This window comes from Atractosteus spatula, unplaced genomic scaffold (genome assembly GCF_055471065.1).
Source record: "Atractosteus spatula isolate fAtrSpa1 unplaced genomic scaffold, fAtrSpa1.hap1 Scaffold_5, whole genome shotgun sequence".
NCBI classification, from domain to species: Eukaryota; Metazoa; Chordata; class Actinopteri; order Semionotiformes; family Lepisosteidae; genus Atractosteus; species Atractosteus spatula.
Window position 1 is genome coordinate 85,496 of NW_028296879.1, and position 15,073 is coordinate 100,568.

General features: G+C 58.1%; 6 non-coding genes across 6 annotated transcripts; all 6 read right to left on the minus strand.

Moving 5' to 3' along the window:
- Nucleotides 1–3,938: 3,938 nt before the first annotated feature.
- On the minus strand, nucleotides 3,939–4,129 carry LOC148806396 (U2 spliceosomal RNA). The gene has a single exon (XR_016089493.1). It is a non-coding gene; the product is annotated as a U2 spliceosomal RNA (small nuclear RNA).
- A 791-nt stretch (nucleotides 4,130–4,920) lies between these two features.
- Nucleotides 4,921–5,111, minus strand: LOC148806397 (U2 spliceosomal RNA). The gene has a single exon (XR_016089504.1). It is a non-coding gene; the product is annotated as a U2 spliceosomal RNA (small nuclear RNA).
- A 795-nt stretch (nucleotides 5,112–5,906) lies between these two features.
- LOC148806398 (U2 spliceosomal RNA) lies at nucleotides 5,907–6,099 on the minus strand. The gene has a single exon (XR_016089564.1). It is a non-coding gene; the product is annotated as a U2 spliceosomal RNA (small nuclear RNA).
- A 6,075-nt stretch (nucleotides 6,100–12,174) lies between these two features.
- On the minus strand, nucleotides 12,175–12,365 carry LOC148806399 (U2 spliceosomal RNA). Its single transcript, XR_016089515.1, has one exon. It is a non-coding gene; the product is annotated as a U2 spliceosomal RNA (small nuclear RNA).
- A 779-nt stretch (nucleotides 12,366–13,144) lies between these two features.
- On the minus strand, nucleotides 13,145–13,335 carry LOC148806400 (U2 spliceosomal RNA). Its single transcript, XR_016089526.1, has one exon. It is a non-coding gene; the product is annotated as a U2 spliceosomal RNA (small nuclear RNA).
- Nucleotides 13,336–14,130: 795 nt separating this feature from the next.
- LOC148806401 (U2 spliceosomal RNA) lies at nucleotides 14,131–14,321 on the minus strand. Its single transcript, XR_016089537.1, has one exon. It is a non-coding gene; the product is annotated as a U2 spliceosomal RNA (small nuclear RNA).
- Between the last annotated feature and the right edge of the window lie 752 nt (nucleotides 14,322–15,073).

The window sequence follows — 15,073 nt, forward strand, 5'->3', positions numbered from 1 at the left end:
CCTTCCATCGGCTCGAGTCCACTGATGTCTCCGCGAACAAAGACCTGTAGAAGTCGGAAGCGCACTCCACCATTTCAGGTACGTCTGAGGTCACCGAACCATCGGCCCGGCGCAACGCTTCGAAACAGGTCTTAGACTGTCGCGCGCGAACCGAGCCGAAGAAGCGGGATGAGCACTTTTCATCGGCCTCCATAAGTTCACCCTTCAGTCTGAACAGGAAGTCTTTGGCCCGTGCAGCCCAGATTTCTTGAAGACTGTGCTTGATTTCTGCAGCCCTCTTTGCATTAAAGGTGCCGCCCCTGTTGAAGGCCACGTACAGGCCTTCTAGTTCTTTTTGTAGCACTTCTAAGGCCTCTCTACCCTTAGACTTCTTCTGTCGGCTATAGCTCATGGAAGCCCGAGCTATGGCCTTTTTACAGGCCTCCCACCAGTGCACGGCCGACGGGAAACTCCACCTGTTCCTTTGGAAACGCTCCAAGACACTCCCTATCCGGGCACGATATTCGGCCTCGGACAGGATTTGGGTATTAAGTTTCCAATTACTTGGTCTGAAGCGGGAGCCGCCAAGAGACACGGTAACCGATAACACCAGATGGTCTGAATACCAAACAGGAACCACCTGCCTCGACCGTGTCACCCCCTTTAGGGTGGTGAATATGTAATCGAGTCGCCTGAAGGAGTCCCGCCCATTGCTCCAAGTGTACGCCTTGGAGGCCGGCCCCGCTCCTTCGAAACAGTCCTGCAGTTTGAAGTCCTTAATTAAACCTTTCAGCCCACGCACACCCGGTCCTCGCACATCACTCGCGTCAACATTAAAATCCCCCCCTATTATTACCTGCCTGTTGGTAAATAAAAGCGGCTCGAGATCTTTAATAAAGCCCGCCTGTAATCGTCTTTCTGTGGGCCCATATACTGCTATAAGCCTAAGTTTTATTCCCTCCCACACCCCATCTACCGCCAGAATCCGACCAGGAACCACCGAGTCGACCTCGCTTGCTCTGAAGTTTGGGGTGCCGCAGAGTATCCCCACTCCTGAGGAGTGCACGCCCCCCACGCTCCACCAGGAGTCGCCATCTGACCAGTCCTTCTGGAAGTCCAAGACGTCTTTCCTTGAACTCAGGTGGGCCTCCTGCACAAAATAAAAGCTACAACAACGTTCGGACAGGTCTTTAAAACGCTGGTTCTTTTGATTTTATTTTTCAGACCCCTGGCATTTACGGTGCAGAGTGTGCACTCCATGCAGGTCGGGGAGGATGTTTTACCAACTCCGGGCCAGTCGGGTAACCTGGGAATTTTGCCGTCTTGAGTCGATCTACTGTGGGAACCTCATCAGGTCTGGACTTCCCAAAGGGCTATCCCCCACCGACATCACGAAGTGCGGGGGTGTCGCTGGGGAGTCAAGGCCGAGGAGGAGGTCCGTGTCGGAGCGGGCTACCCCGCCGCATGGCAGGGACCCGCTTTCCTCTGAACTGCTCGACTCGTCGTGTTCTTGCCCTCCGACTTCGCCAATCGCCGCAACCCCGACCGCTGGGTCTAGAGGTTGCGCGACCAGAACAGGGGCTTCACCAGCCCCACCTTCTTCTTCCCCTCCTTTTTCTTCCCTGTCTGCTTCTTCCTCCATCTGAGACTCTTCCTGTTCCTCTTCTTCTTCCTCTCCTTCGCTGCTTGATTCTCCAGTGTCCTCGTTTATCTCCTCACTTTCGCTTTCTGACTCCTCCTCTGCTTCTCCGTTCACTCCTAGAGCTTCCCCTCCCTCAGGTTCCCGATCTGGCTGGATCTCGTCTTCGCCCTCCATAGCGGCCTCGTACTCATCTTCGGAAGGTACGTTCATTTCCCCCTCAGAAGATTGGGAAATTTCCTTGGTCCGTTTCTCGTCCCTCCCTGCGCCGTCCTCATCTGAAACCTCCAGGTGTCTTCTCTTCTTCTTCTTTTTCCTTCCCACAGTAGTCCAGTCATTGTCCGGAGAACCCTCTGCTGGAATTGTCCTCACCTCCTCTGCCGGATCCTGTGCTCCGGGCATCAGCCCGGGGATTGACTCCCGCCTTGATGCTGTATCCAGCGCGCTCCGTCTGTCGTCCCGGTGAGTACTTGGTTCTCCAGGCTGTGCGGATTTGCCGGACACCACCGACGCAAAGCTGCGGGTTTTGACGGGGCATGCCCTGTACAAGTGCCCCGGCTCTCCGCACAAGTTACACAGCTGCTGGAAGCTGCAAGCAGTAGCCACGTGTCCCGTGCGACCACACCGTCTGCAGACCTCAGTACTGCATTCCGCCGCAAGATGCCCCTCTTGTCCGCACCTTCGACACGTCTGCGGCTGACCGGAATACATGAGGTAACCCCTGTTAGGTCCGATGGTGAAGTTGGCTGGGGGGTACGACACACCTCCTGGTGTTGTTGGGCTTTGCCGCAACCTCACCAGGTACCTCCTCTTAAAGGTCCAGATCCTCTCTTCGTCCACCACCTTCTGGCCGCCTCCCTGGACGTCAACAAATCTGCGGAGGAAGGTAACAATATCGGGCTCCGGTACGTGAGGATTATACATGTGAACGATCAAGGAACGTAATTCTCGTGCGAATAGGGGTTCGATGTAAAACTTTGCCAATGGTTCTTCATCCTTCTTCCTTTCAGCCTCATTCCACATCCTAGAGCATTCTTCATCAGAGGTAAGCGTCACATCAAAGGTAAACTTAGACTGGAAATCTTGGACTCCTAGAATGTTTTTCCACTCAACTTGAAGTGCCTGAAACAAGATCTTCCTTTCAAAGTGCCCTCTGTTCATCCATTCAACATGCTCTTCCGCACTCTTCAAAACAAAGCGCACCGTGCGGCTCATCTGCCCCTCACGGGACAGAGGCCGCCCGGCCGCCGAGTAAGAAGGCAACTCACCCGGAGTCACCGTTGTCGCCATCCGGAAGTCCCACCTTCGCCCCCTGAGCGCAACCCAGAGCGGCTCCGGTGGAGCCTCAGATCTTCCTGGATGCTGCTGTCTTCAACGGGATTCCTCTTCTCGCCGCCTCCTTCTGGGAAAGGTTGTTCTTCCGGTAAGGTTTTCCGCCCTCTTCTTCCTCCGCCTTTCTCGTCTTTTGGGAAGCCCTCTGACCGCGGTCAAGCCACGTATCAGACGATCTTGGCCAAAAGGCCGAGAAGCGATGCCCGACGCCGGCCTTGGGCGGGCGCGCGGGCGTCCGGCTGGCGCGCAGCGGCGCAGGCCGACGCCTCTGGAGCCCGGTCCGCACGCGGCTGCCGGCCGCCCGGACTCCGCTCTCCCCCTCTCTTGCCTGCCTGCTTGCTCGCCTGCCTGCCCGCCAGTCCCGGGCGGGGGCCCTGCTCTTTGATCTCCTGTCAACGGCCCGACAACGACCGCAGCCGCGGGGGGCGCCAGCCGGCCGGCCTCCTTAGCTTAGGCCCCTCCCACCAGCAGCAGCCGTGCCGAGTGAGCTGCAAGCGAAAGCGGACCGTCGGCACCTGCGGGCAGAGGCAAGGGGCAGCGCTCTCTCGGGAGGGACGGGGACACACACACACCTGCCTGCCTGCCGAAAAAAAGAAAGAAAAGGTGTATATACTAAGTTTTTTGGAGGGAAAACGGCCGGCTGTCGAAAGGGGCCCGCCTGCAAGGACGGGGACACACACACACACACACACACACACACACACACACACACACACACACACACACAAGCCACGCCTGCCTCCCTGGAAAAAGGAGGAAAAAACTAAGTTTTTTGGAGGGAAAACGCACGGGAGCCGAAAAGGGGGCCGGCCTGCTTGCCGAGAGAGTCGAGGCGCGGGAAAGTGCACGGAGGGAGCACGGGAACGGGGAGGGGGAGAGAGAGAGACACAGAGACACACAGATGGACGAGAGACGAGACCGGAGAGGAAGGAGCTCCGGTCCACCTCGCTTGCTTGCTAGCTACGTCTGTCTTTTCACCGCTGAGAGAAGGTAGTGCACCGTTCCCGGAGGCGCTGCAATACCGGGCCGATGCGTGGAGAGGACGGAGCAAGCTCCTGATCCAGCTCCCTGTTCCAAAAATCCGTTTAATATGTGGTCCCCCGATGGGGGACGTATCAGATATTAAACTGATAAGAACAGATACTACACTTGATCTTAGCCAAAAGGCCGAGAAGCGATGCCCGACGCCGGCCTTGGGCGGGCGCGCGGGCGTCCGGCTGGCGCGCAGCGGCGCAGGCCGACGCCTCTGGAGCCCGGTCCGCACGCGGCTGCCGGCCGCCCGGACTCCGCTCTCCCCCTCTCTTGCCTGCCTGCTTGCTCGCCTGCCTGCCCGCCAGTCCCGGGCGGGGGCCCTGCTCTTTGATCTCCTGTCAACGGCCCGACAACGACCGCAGCCGCGGGGGGCGCCAGCCGGCCGGCCTCCTTAGCTTAGGCCCCTCCCACCAGCAGCAGCCGTGCCGAGTGAGCTGCAAGCGAAAGCGGACCGTCGGCACCTGCGGGCAGAGGCAAGGGGCAGCGCTCTCTCGGGAGGGACGGGGACACACACACACCTGCCTGCCTGCCGAAAAAAAGAAAGAAAAGGTGTATATACTAAGTTTTTTGGAGGGAAAACGGCCGGCTGTCGAAAGGGGCCCGCCTGCAAGGACGGGGACACACACACACACACACACACACACACACACACACACACACACACACACACACACACAAGCCACGCCTGCCTCCCTGGAAAAAGGAGGAAAAAACTAAGTTTTTTGGAGGGAAAACGCACGGGAGCCGAAAAGGGGGCCGGCCTGCTTGCCGAGAGAGTCGAGGCGCGGGAAAGTGCACGGAGGGAGCACGGGAACGGGGAGGGGGAGAGAGAGAGACACAGAGACACACAGATGGACGAGAGACGAGACCGGAGAGGAAGGAGCTCCGGTCCACCTCGCTTGCTTGCTAGCTACGTCTGTCTTTTCACCGCTGAGAGAAGGTAGTGCACCGTTCCCGGAGGCGCTGCAATACCGGGCCGATGCGTGGAGAGGACGGAGCAAGCTCCTGATCCAGCTCCCTGTTCCAAAAATCCGTTTAATATGTGGTCCCCCGATGGGGGACGTATCAGATATTAAACTGATAAGAACAGATACTACACTTGATCTTAGCCAAAAGGCCGAGAAGCGATGCCCGACGCCGGCCTTGGGCGGGCGCGCGGGCGTCCGGCTGGCGCGCAGCGGCGCAGGCCGACGCCTCTGGAGCCCGGTCCGCACGCGGCTGCCGGCCGCCCGGACTCCGCTCTCCCCCTCTCTTGCCTGCCTGCTTGCTCGCCTGCCTGCCCGCCAGTCCCGGGCGGGGGCCCTGCTCTTTGATCTCCTGTCAACGGCCCGACAACGACCGCAGCCGCGGGGGGCGCCAGCCGGCCGGCCTCCTTAGCTTAGGCCCCTCCCACCAGCAGCAGCCGTGCCGAGTGAGCTGCAAGCGAAAGCGGACCGTCGGCACCTGCGGGCAGAGGCAAGGGGCAGCGCTCTCTCGGGAGGGACGGGGACACACACACACCTGCCTGCCTGCCGAAAAAAAGAAAGAAAAGGTGTATATACTAAGTTTTTTGGAGGGAAAACGGCCGGCTGTCGAAAGGGGCCCGCCTGCAAGGACGGGGACACACACACACACACACACACACACACACACACACACACACACACACACACACACACACACAAGCCACGCCTGCCTCCCTGGAAAAAGGAGGAAAAAACTAAGTTTTTTGGAGGGAAAACGCACGGGAGCCGAAAAGGGGGCCGGCCTGCTTGCCGAGAGAGTCGAGGCGCGGGAAAGTGCACGGAGGGAGCACGGGAACGGGGAGGGGGAGAGAGAGAGACACAGAGACACACAGATGGACGAGAGACGAGACCGGAGAGGAAGGAGCTCCGGTCCACCTCGCTTGCTTGCTAGCTACGTCTGTCTTTTCACCGCTGAGAGAAGGTAGTGCACCGTTCCCGGAGGCGCTGCAATACCGGGCCGATGCGTGGAGAGGACGGAGCAAGCTCCTGATCCAGCTCCCTGTTCCAAAAATCCGTTTAATATGTGGTCCCCCGATGGGGGACGTATCAGATATTAAACTGATAAGAACAGATTTTTTTTTTTTTTTTTATTACGAAAGTACAAAAAACAACAGAACAATGTACAGAACAAAATCAAGACCCCAACAGAAATAAACCCTTCCATCTCTCCTTGGCTGCAGCGAAACCCCACCTTGTAATGTCCCATTTCACCCTTCTTGTTATGTCAAACACAACTTTCCAAATAATAGAATTTGCGGTAACCTCCCTCCCATGTTCAACAAGCTCTTTTCGAGAAGCCCAAATTTGAAACTTAACTAAACTAATCACTAACAAAAGCAAAAAATTACAATTCCATTTTCTCGGCTTCGACACCCCCTTCATGACTGCCGTGCTTGTTGGCTTGAAGGTATCTAGAACCCGGGCCCCCAACCATTCACACCGTCCCCACACCTCCTGTGCAAACCGGCACTCCCAAAAAACATGCAGGACTGTTTCTGTTTCTGTACAGCTGGAGCGAGGACACTTGTCTTGTCTGGTCAGGCCATGGCTGTGCAGGATCTCCCTCACTGGCAGGCGATTCCAGACGACCATCCAGTTAAGATCTTTGAGCCTGTTATCGAGGCCTGCGGGCTGGATTTGTCTCCATGCTTCCTCGGTAACCCCGACCACTACCGAATTCCCCTTCTCCGTCGCCAACCTGTGAAGGGCCTTGTGATCTAACAACATTTGTCCCTCCCTGGCCTCTGGATGTTTCCTAATCCATTTGACTGCATGCGCGTAGTGTGCGGGCAGTCGCTCTGCCTTAGGTGTTGTGTTAGACCATGGTACTAAATGTCTAATTGATGCCGCGAACCAGAGCCTCATGAAATGTACACAAGGATGGTCCGGGTCACTACACAGTGTTTTACACAGTCCTGCCACAAAGAGGGCATCCAGCTTAGCTGGCAGGTTGGGAACTGCCCTTCCGCCCTCTGCTATAGGCCTATACATATCCACGCGAGCGACATATTCATATCTCCCGCCCCATATGAAGCGGAAGACAGCTCGCACCAAGTCCTGCCGAAGGCGAACTGGTAGTGGGAATACCCCTGCCAGGTGAAGTAACAGGGGTAACACGTCCACCTTAATGACCAGGACCTTTCCTGTATAGGAAAGAGACCTGGTCTGCCACAATCCTAATTTCTGATTCACCTTCGACAGTTTGTTCTCCCAATTGGCCGTAGCCGAGTCACCCGTGTGGAAATGAACCCCCAGAATCTTTAAGGGACCCGTTTCTATAGGGAGGTCGCCGACTACATCTCGCCTGTCCTTCCAGTTCCCAAAGTATTTCACCGCGCACTTGGTCCTGTTTAAATAGGACCCCGTGCCGGCGGCCAGTTCTTCCAGGATCTGTAATACTCTGTATAAACTCCTGTCCGTGGTCAAGAACAGTGAGATGTCGTCGGCGTAGGCTGCGACCTTCACTTGTTCGCCCTTGCTGCCTGGGACTGTTACTCCCTCAATGAGGGGATCTGTGCGGATGGCGTGTAAGAGGGGCTCGGTGTACAAGACGTACAACAGGGGAGACAGGGGGCACCCCTGCCTCACTCCGCGGCCGACCGGTACCCCGGGGCCCAGATTCCCATTCACGCGCACCCTCGTTACAACGCCGTTATACAGGATCTGAATCCACCTCACAAACCCCTCACTCACTCCCAGACTCCTCAGCACTTCCCATAGGAAGGCGTGGTGGACCCTGTCGAAAGCCTTACTTTGGTCGAGGCTTACCAGCATAAATTCCAGCCCTCGGTCCTCTACCCAGGCTATCGTGTCCCTGACGAGGTGGAGATTCCACGATATTCTTCGGCCGGCAACACTGGACGTTTGGTCTCTACAGACCAGATCTGGCATAACCTTCCTCAGCCTCATGCCCAGTGCTCTGGCGAGGATCTTATAATCGGTACAGAGCAACTGGATCGGCCTCCAGTTTTCCAGATCCGCCTTGTCACCTTTCTTATGGATTAGGGACAGCACCCCGGTCTTCATTGTGGTCCCTAGTTCTCCAACCTGCAAAATTTCCTCGTAAACAACCATGAGCATAGGCCATAACTGATCCCAAAACACAACAAAGAAGTCTATGGGCAAACCATCAATGCCAGGGGCGGTTCCCCTTCGTAAGCCGGCCATAGCCTCCTTCAGTTCTTGGGCCGTCAGAACCCCGTCCAGACCTTGAGCAAACTTGGCTCTTCCCTCAATGCCCTTCAACCAGACCTTCCATCGGCTCGAGTCCACTGATGTCTCCGCGAACAAAGACCTGTAGAAGTCGGAAGCGCACTCCACCATTTCAGGTACGTCTGAGGTCACCGAACCATCGGCCCGGCGCAACGCTTCGAAACAGGTCTTAGACTGTCGCGCGCGAACCGAGCCGAAGAAGCGGGATGAGCACTTTTCATCGGCCTCCATAAGTTCACCCTTCAGTCTGAACAGGAAGTCTTTGGCCCGTGCAGCCCAGATTTCTTGAAGACTGTGCTTGATTTCTGCAGCCCTCTTTGCATTAAAGGTGCCGCCCCTGTTGAAGGCCACGTACAGGCCTTCTAGTTCTTTTTGTAGCACTTCTAAGGCCTCTCTACCCTTAGACTTCTTCTGTCGGCTATAGCTCATGGAAGCCCGAGCTATGGCCTTTTTACAGGCCTCCCACCAGTGCACGGCCGACGGGAAACTCCACCTGTTCCTTTGGAAACGCTCCAAGACACTCCCTATCCGGGCACGATATTCGGCCTCGGACAGGATTTGGGTATTAAGTTTCCAATTACTTGGTCTGAAGCGGGAGCCGCCAAGAGACACGGTAACCGATAACACCAGATGGTCTGAATACCAAACAGGAACCACCTGCCTCGACCGTGTCACCCCCTTTAGGGTGGTGAATATGTAATCGAGTCGCCTGAAGGAGTCCCGCCCATTGCTCCAAGTGTACGCCTTGGAGGCCGGCCCCGCTCCTTCGAAACAGTCCTGCAGTTTGAAGTCCTTAATTAAACCTTTCAGCCCACGCACACCCGGTCCTCGCACATCACTCGCGTCAACATTAAAATCCCCCCCTATTATTACCTGCCTGTTGGTAAATAAAAGCGGCTCGAGATCTTTAATAAAGCCCGCCTGTAATCGTCTTTCTGTGGGCCCATATACTGCTATAAGCCTAAGTTTTATTCCCTCCCACACCCCATCTACCGCCAGAATCCGACCAGGAACCACCGAGTCGACCTCGCTTGCTCTGAAGTTTGGGGTGCCGCAGAGTATCCCCACTCCTGAGGAGTGCACGCCCCCCACGCTCCACCAGGAGTCGCCATCTGACCAGTCCTTCTGGAAGTCCAAGACGTCTTTCCTTGAACTCAGGTGGGCCTCCTGCACAAAATAAAAGCTACAACAACGTTCGGACAGGTCTTTAAAAACGCTGGTTCTTTTGATTTTATTTTTCAGACCCCTGGCATTTACGGTGCAGAGTGTGCACTCCATGCAGGTCGGGGAGGATGTTTTACCAACTCCGGGCCAGTCGGGTAACCTGGGAATTTTGCCGTCTTGAGTCGATCTACTGTGGGAACCTCATCAGGTCTGGACTTCCCAAAGGGCTATCCCCCACCGACATCACGAAGTGCGGGGGTGTCGCTGGGGAGTCAAGGCCGAGGAGGAGGTCCGTGTCGGAGCGGGCTACCCCGCCGCATGGCAGGGACCCGCTTTCCTCTGAACTGCTCGACTCGTCGTGTTCTTGCCCTCCGACTTCGCCAATCGCCGCAACCCCGACCGCTGGGTCTAGAGGTTGCGCGACCAGAACAGGGGCTTCACCAGCCCCACCTTCTTCTTCCCCTCCTTTTTCTTCCCTGTCTGCTTCTTCCTCCATCTGAGACTCTTCCTGTTCCTCTTCTTCTTCCTCTCCTTCGCTGCTTGATTCTCCAGTGTCCTCGTTTATCTCCTCACTTTCGCTTTCTGACTCCTCCTCTGCTTCTCCGTTCACTCCTAGAGCTTCCCCTCCCTCAGGTTCCCGATCTGGCTGGATCTCGTCTTCGCCCTCCATAGCGGCCTCGTACTCATCTTCGGAAGGTACGTTCATTTCCCCCTCAGAAGATTGGGAAATTTCCTTGGTCCGTTTCTCGTCCCTCCCTGCGCCGTCCTCATCTGAAACCTCCAGGTGTCTTCTCTTCTTCTTCTTTTTCCTTCCCACAGTAGTCCAGTCATTGTCCGGAGAACCCTCTGCTGGAATTGTCCTCACCTCCTCTGCCGGATCCTGTGCTCCGGGCATCAGCCCGGGGATTGACTCCCGCCTTGATGCTGTATCCAGCGCGCTCCGTCTGTCGTCCCGGTGAGTACTTGGTTCTCCAGGCTGTGCGGATTTGCCGGACACCACCGACGCAAAGCTGCGGGTTTTGACGGGGCATGCCCTGTACAAGTGCCCCGGCTCTCCGCACAAGTTACACAGCTGCTGGAAGCTGCAAGCAGTAGCCACGTGTCCCGTGCGACCACACCGTCTGCAGACCTCAGTACTGCATTCCGCCGCAAGATGCCCCTCTTGTCCGCACCTTCGACACGTCTGCGGCTGACCGGAATACATGAGGTAACCCCTGTTAGGTCCGATGGTGAAGTTGGCTGGGGGGTACAACACACCTCCTGGTGTTGTTGGGCTTTGCCGCAACCTCACCAGGTACCTCCTCTTAAAGGTCCAGATCCTCTCTTCGTCCACCACCTTCTGGCCGCCTCCCTGGACGTCAACAAATCTGCGGAGGAAGGTAACAATATCGGGCTCCGGTACGTGAGGATTATACATGTGAACGATCAAGGAACGTAATTCTCGTGCGAATAGGGGTTCGATGTAAAACTTTGCCAATGGTTCTTCATCCTTCTTCCTTTCAGCCTCATTCCACATCCTAGAGCATTCTTCATCAGAGGTAAGCGTCACATCAAAGGTAAACTTAGACTGGAAATCTTGGACTCCTAGAATGTTTTTCCACTCAACTTGAAGTGCCTGAAACAAGATCTTCCTTTCAAAGTGCCCTCTGTTCATCCATTCAACATGCTCTTCCGCACTCTTCAAAACAAAGCGCACCGTGCGGCTCATCTGCCCCTCACGGGACAGAGGCCGCCCGGCCGCCGAGTAAGAAGGCAACTCACCCGGAGTCACCGTTGTCGCCATCCGGAAGTCCCACCTTCGCCCCCTGAGCGCAACCCAGAGCGGCTCCGGTGGAGCCTCAGATCTTCCTGGATGCTGCTGTCTTCAACGGGATTCCTCTTCTCGCCGCCTCCTTCTGGGAAAGGTTGTTCTTCCGGTAAGGTTTTCCGCCCTCTTCTTCCTCCGCCTTTCTCGTCTTTTGGGAAGCCCTCTGACCGCGGTCAAGCCACGTATCAGACGATCTTGGCCAAAAGGCCGAGAAGCGATGCCCGACGCCGGCCTTGGGCGGGCGCGCGGGCGTCCGGCTGGCGCGCAGCGGCGCAGGCCGACGCCTCTGGAGCCCGGTCCGCACGCGGCTGCCGGCCGCCCGGACTCCGCTCTCCCCCTCTCTTGCCTGCCTGCTTGCTCGCCTGCCTGCCCGCCAGTCCCGGGCGGGGGCCCTGCTCTTTGATCTCCTGTCAACGGCCCGACAACGACCGCAGCCGCGGGGGGCGCCAGCCGGCCGGCCTCCTTAGCTTAGGCCCCTCCCACCAGCAGCAGCCGTGCCGAGTGAGCTGCAAGCGAAAGCGGACCGTCGGCACCTGCGGGCAGAGGCAAGGGGCAGCGCTCTCTCGGGAGGGACGGGGACACACACACACCTGCCTGCCTGCCGAAAAAAAGAAAGAAAAGGTGTATATACTAAGTTTTTTGGAGGGAAAACGGCCGGCTGTCGAAAGGGGCCCGCCTGCAAGGACGGGGACACACACACACACACACACACACACACACACACACACACACACACACACACAAGCCACGCCTGCCTCCCTGGAAAAAGGAGGAAAAAACTAAGTTTTTTGGAGGGAAAACGCACGGGAGCCGAAAAGGGGGCCGGCCTGCTTGCCGAGAGAGTCGAGGCGCGGGAAAGTGCACGGAGGGAGCACGGGAACGGGGAGGGGGAGAGAGAGAGACACAGAGACACACAGATGGACGAGAGACGAGACCGGAGAGGAAGGAGCTCCGGTCCACCTCGCTTGCTTGCTAGCTACGTCTGTCTTTTCACCGCTGAGAGAAGGTAGTGCACCGTTCCCGGAGGCGCTGCAATACCGGGCCGATGCGTGGAGAGGACGGAGCAAGCTCCTGATCCAGCTCCCTGTTCCAAAAATCCGTTTAATATGTGGTCCCCCGATGGGGGACGTATCAGATATTAAACTGATAAGAACAGATACTACACTTGATCTTAGCCAAAAGGCCGAGAAGCGATGCCCGACGCCGGCCTTGGGCGGGCGCGCGGGCGTCCGGCTGGCGCGCAGCGGCGCAGGCCGACGCCTCTGGAGCCCGGTCCGCACGCGGCTGCCGGCCGCCCGGACTCCGCTCTCCCCCTCTCTTGCCTGCCTGCTTGCTCGCCTGCCTGCCCGCCAGTCCCGGGCGGGGGCCCTGCTCTTTGATCTCCTGTCAACGGCCCGACAACGACCGCAGCCGCGGGGGGCGCCAGCCGGCCGGCCTCCTTAGCTTAGGCCCCTCCCACCAGCAGCAGCCGTGCCGAGTGAGCTGCAAGCGAAAGCGGACCGTCGGCACCTGCGGGCAGAGGCAAGGGGCAGCGCTCTCTCGGGAGGGACGGGGACACACACACACCTGCCTGCCTGCCGAAAAAAAGAAAGAAAAGGTGTATATACTAAGTTTTTTGGAGGGAAAACGGCCGGCTGTCGAAAGGGGCCCGCCTGCAAGGACGGGGACACACACACACACACACACACACACACACACACACACACACACACAAGCCACGCCTGCCTCCCTGGAAAAAGGAGGAAAAAACTAAGTTTTTTGGAGGGAAAACGCACGGGAGCCGAAAAGGGGGCCGGCCTGCTTGCCGAGAGAGTCGAGGCGCGGGAAAGTGCACGGAGGGAGCACGGGAACGGGGAGGGGGAGAGAGAGAGACACAGAGACACACAGATGGACGAGAGACGAGACCGGAGAGGAAGGAGCTCCGGTCCACCTCGCTTGCTTGCTAGCTACGTCTGTCTTTTCACCGCTGAGAGAAGGTAGTGCACCGTTCCCGGAGGCGCTGCAATACCGGGCCGATGCGTGGAGAGGACGGAGCAAGCTCCTGATCCAGCTCCCTGTTCCAAAAATCCGTTTAATATGTGGTCCCCCGATGGGGGACGTATCAGATATTAAACTGATAAGAACAGATACTACACTTGATCTTAGCCAAAAGGCCGAGAAGCGATGCCCGACGCCGGCCTTGGGCGGGCGCGCGGGCGTCCGGCTGGCGCGCAGCGGCGCAGGCCGACGCCTCTGGAGCCCGGTCCGCACGCGGCTGCCGGCCGCCCGGACTCCGCTCTCCCCCTCTCTTGCCTGCCTGCTTGCTCGCCTGCCTGCCCGCCAGTCCCGGGCGGGGGCCCTGCTCTTTGATCTCCTGTCAACGGCCCGACAACGACCGCAGCCGCGGGGGGCGCCAGCCGGCCGGCCTCCTTAGCTTAGGCCCCTCCCACCAGCAGCAGCCGTGCCGAGTGAGCTGCAAGCGAAAGCGGACCGTCGGCACCTGCGGGCAGAGGCAAGGGGCAGCGCTCTCTCGGGAGGGACGGGGACACACACACACCTGCCTGCCTGCCGAAAAAAAGAAAGAAAAGGTGTATATACTAAGTTTTTTGGAGGGAAAACGGCCGGCTGTCGAAAGGGGCCCGCCTGCAAGGACGGGGACACACACACACACACACACACACACACACACACACACACACACACACACACACACACACACAAGCCACGCCTGCCTCCCTGGAAAAAGGAGGAAAAAACTAAGTTTTTTGGAGGGAAAACGCACGGGAGCCGAAAAGGGGGCCGGCCTGCTTGCCGAGAGAGTCGAGGCGCGGGAAAGTGCACGGAGGGAGCACGGGAACGGGGAGGGGGAGAGAGAGAGACACAGAGACACACAGATGGACGAGAGACGAGACCGGAGAGGAAGGAGCTCCGGTCCACCTCGCTTGCTTGCTAGCTACGTCTGTCTTTTCACCGCTGAGAGAAGGTAGTGCACCGTTCCCGGAGGCGCTGCAATACCGGGCCGATGCGTGGAGAGGACGGAGCAAGCTCCTGATCCAGCTCCCTGTTCCAAAAATCCGTTTAATATGTGGTCCCCCGATGGGGGACGTATCAGATATTAAACTGATAAGAACAGATACTACACTTGATCTTAGCCAAAAGGCCGAGAAGCGATGCCCGACGCCGGCCTTGGGCGGGCGCGCGGGCGTCCGGCTGGCGCGCAGCGGCGCAGGCCGACGCCTCTGGAGCCCGGTCCGCACGCGGCTGCCGGCCGCCCGGACTCCGCTCTCCCCCTCTCTTGCCTGCCTGCTTGCTCGCCTGCCTGCCCGCCAGTCCCGGGCGGGGGCCCTGCTCTTTGATCTCCTGTCAACGGCCCGACAACGACCGCAGCCGCGGGGGGCGCCAGCCGGCCGGCCTCCTTAGCTTAGGCCCCTCCCACCAGCAGCAGCCGTGCCGAGTGAGCTGCAAGCGAAAGCGGACCGTCGGCACCTGCGGGCAGAGGCAAGGGGCAGCGCTCTCTCGGGAGGGACGGGGACACACACACACCTGCCTGCCTGCCGAAAAAAAGAAAGAAAAGGTGTATATACTAAGTTTTTTGGAGGGAAAACGGCCGGCTGTCGAAAGGGGCCCGCCTGCAAGGACGGGGACACACACACACACACACACACACACACACACACACACACACACACACACAAGCCACGCCTGCCTCCCTGGAAAAAGGAGGAAAAAACTAAGTTTTTTGGAGGGAAAACGCACGGGAGCCGAAAAGGGGGCCGGCCTGCTTGCCGAGAGAGTCGAGGCGCGGGAAAGTGCACGGAGGGAGCACGGGAACGGGGAGGGGGAGAGAGAGAGACACAGAGACACACAGATGGACGAGAGACGAGACCGGAGAGGAAGGAGCTCCGGTCCACCTCGCTTGCTTGC